Source organism: Ixodes scapularis, unplaced genomic scaffold, assembly GCF_016920785.2.
Source record: "Ixodes scapularis isolate PalLabHiFi unplaced genomic scaffold, ASM1692078v2 PGA_scaffold0__279_contigs__length_252992795, whole genome shotgun sequence".
Classification (NCBI taxonomy): domain Eukaryota; kingdom Metazoa; phylum Arthropoda; class Arachnida; order Ixodida; family Ixodidae; genus Ixodes; species Ixodes scapularis.
This window is the reverse complement of record NW_024609835.1, coordinates 179,668,008-179,671,512: the sequence shown is the minus strand read 5'-3', so window position 1 is coordinate 179,671,512 and position 3,505 is coordinate 179,668,008. Positions and strand designations below refer to the sequence as shown.

At 44.3% G+C, this 3,505-nt stretch overlaps 1 pseudogene; it reads right to left on the bottom strand.

The window, feature by feature from the left end:
* Positions 1 to 660: 660 nt before the first annotated feature.
* LOC120842353 lies at positions 661 to 1,507 on the bottom strand (annotated as a pseudogene).
* Positions 1,508 to 3,505: the final 1,998 nt, after the last annotated feature.

Genomic DNA, 3,505 nt, shown 5'->3' with positions numbered 1-3,505 from the left:
GAGTCACATCATCACAAGGAGCCCCCTTTTAAGTTTTTTTTTTTTCAAAGTACAAAAAGAAAATTAAAAAAACACCAAAACCATGATGATGTGTGCAAGTTCATTACAGCCTACTAAGATAGTCCTTACCCACATTCTCACTTTTTTAAATGTACTCCACGCGAAACGAGTACTCTTGAGGCATCAGACTCCAGCGTAACACTCGGCTGTTAAGTTGTTTCGCCTTGTTTAGATATTGTAAAGGATGGTCCGTCTGAACAACAAAATGCGTTCCATACAGATACACCCGAAACTTCTCTATTACCCAGACCATGACCGAGAAATGTTATTGTCCTCATACCGACTTCGCACTTCATGGGTTTACTGTAATACCCCGGCTTGTCGCATTCTCTCAAAAACTGCTTTAACGACTCTATATGTTCTCAAATTTCCTTGCAAATACGCTCCCAAAAATGCAAAACCCGAGGCATATTACTAAAAAAAACTTCTAACGATAAATTACTACAATTCATTCTACTTTGCACTCCTCTCAATCGTAATGAATGAATCGTAATGAAGAATTATTTGAATCCACTTCGCTTCCCCCAACCCTCGGCGACAATGCCCACCTTCGTACCAAAACACTTCATACGCGACGAAGAATTTCCTGGCAGTTCTCGATCACTGTGCCTTTCGGACCAGTTCGTCGAACATCTTCTTCATGAGCTCCAGGTGCATCTTGTCTTTGCCGTCGCGTATCTTGCGCTCCTCCTCCTCCATGTCTAGCCTTCTGACCTTGACCGCCATCTCTGCTTCAAACTTGGTCCTCTCAAAGGCCAGCCGCTCTTCGTCGAGCTTGAGCCTTCGCTCTTCAAGCTGCAAGTCTTTTTTCTTGATCATTTGTTCCCAGTCCACTTGCCTTTCAATGAACACCTGCCGTCCATCCTGACTCTTCCTCCTGGCCCTTTCGTTTACGGGCCCTATGGTGTCCTCTCCGGACGAGACGGTAGGGTCGGCTCATGCCAGGCTGTAGCCCTCGATGAACTCGGTCGGGGCGCTGTCGTAAGGATTTATCTCCGGCACGGGGTAGTTATCGGCCGTGCCCAGTGGCGAAACCACTGTTTGGGCCTCAGGGTCCCTCTTTTTGAGGCGCGGTCTCGGGTAGAGCACTCTGCGGGGCTTGGGGTACACCGGCTTCTTCATGTCGAAAACCTGCTGCAGCAGCTTCTCCTTCTACAGGTACTGCTCGTGAATGGTTGACCTGCTTTTCAAGCGCTCCTTGGCGTCGGTGTCACTCCATTGCGAGAGCCGCAGGTCCCCCCGTTCCCTGGCACTCCCACCGTTACTAAGTTGGTTTAACCTACTCGGCATACTACCGTCGACGGCAGCGACGATTTCACCTTCCGCGTCAGACACCTCCTTCAGGGTTTGTTCGGTCGAGTCTTTCGCTCCATGAATATTCCCCACAATAACGTCATACAGAGGATGGTCCATACACTTGACAGTTACCTGTCCCGTTAGGAACGGCGACACAAGGTAAATGTTTGCCTCTGGCAACATCAGACACGTCTCGTCCACTAAAAATGCGGGACTGACTTTGCCAGTAAAATGTTCAGATGCGACCAGTTCCCGGCGCACTATCACGGTGTTACTCCCGGTGTCCCTCAACACCTTTACTGCTTTGCCGTTTAATATCCCATCTGTGATTGGCATACCTTCCGACAGAATTGGTCTCACCTTTTCAGTCATATTCATGGCGGGCGTTCTGAAGGCGTTTCTTGAGATTTTTTTTTTGCCTTCCCCGTGAGAACGCGTCCGTCTTACCTACAGGATCATCATCGGGTTTTACGAAACATGAAATTTCCGTCTTTCCGTTCTTTTCTCGCGGACATGATCTGGACTCGTGGCCTGACCTCTGACACATTGGACGGAATACGCGTGTTTCTGGCTTCGATCGGCAATCTGCTGCCTTGTGGCCCAACTTACCACACAAGAAACATTTTATCTTTGGAACGGGTTTGCTGCCCTGCGCATCTTCCTTCAGGGAATCTAAGGCTACTTTTGCCTCTCTCCTGAAATTGGCCACATTAGGCTGGCTCTGCGCCTCCAGGAGGTGGTCCGCCATTTCAGCCAACGCCGAGACGGTCTTACAGCTTCTTTCCTTTAAGGCCACGGTCCCACTGAATGTGGCAGTTTAGGTACTTTTTGGCAGGTCATTACGCATCTCCTTTTAAATACTGTTTTCTGGGCTTGATGTCATTCGAAAAACAATGCAATCCTCTTTCATTTCATATTACGTATGTGTTGGTTTTTACTGTACATGCGCATTTGTAGCAATGCGAATATGATGGCGTGGACCCTCACTTCCTTCGTTAGTTCATGTTTTATGAACGATACATTAAAGGTAGCACGGTTCCAATATAGCTGTTTTGTTAAGATGGTGTCGGAGCAGAATGTAACGATACACTTTTTTGATATTTGCACTACTTTGTTTTTTTAATCCCTCCAAATATTGCCCTAAAATTCACATTTTACAGCACAAATATGTTTTTAATGACAAGCGCTAGGGTAATGAAATTAGCTACAGATGTAGTGCTTATAATTGGTAATATGCAGAAAAAAACTTAATGTTGTGTAAAAATTTTTTTGTTTAGATATTTTATATCAAACGTAGCACTTTTTTGTGCTTCGAGTCATGGTACTTCAAATGCCGCTGAGCAAATAATTAAACTATGATAAAATATTTTATAACATTTAGAGCTACAATACTTGCCCAAGAGGTGGACGATGGCTTTTTTTTCATTTTCAAAGTCATAACGCTCCAGGAGAACTTCAAACTTACCTGTTTTTGACGCATATCTGGTTTGGACATCGAACAGATTTATTGGCATCTAACAACATTTATTGGTTGGAATAGATATACATTGCGATGTATTACATTTTCGCCATGATCTTGCTTTGGTTTCTTAATAGGTGTAGAGCTTAGCTAATTTTAAAAACGTTAAAACACTGTTTGGGTGTTTGTTGCGCTACCTCGCGGATGGCAGACAAACTGCTGATGTCTAATGTTCAAAAAATTTCCGAGGGCGGCTTGGCGTCTGTATCATCATCAATCTCCGTGTCTTTTTACCTTCACATTAAAAAAATATATTGAAAGATTTACTATCGATAAATGAATGGTTTAACTACTGGGTCAGGTGAATAAATCTAAGAAAAATAATTACACAAGCGTAGCGTGATATAATGTGTTCATTATTCGATATGGTTGAAATCAGTAAACAATAAAGACGAAGAGGAAAAGAATACACCCGAGTTCACTTCATGCCGAGAGTCAATGAATGAGCTTTAAATTATCGGCACTCCGTTCCCCAAAATTGTTTTGGGCGCCGCCATATTGCGTCTTGTTCAGAGCAAGCGCAACTGCCAATCGTCATGATCCAAAAGTACGACTTCCTCAGCATTAGATGCGGTGCTAGGAAGCTGATGCACTATTGCAATGCTCTGTCGTGGGTTGTTTAAACATTTG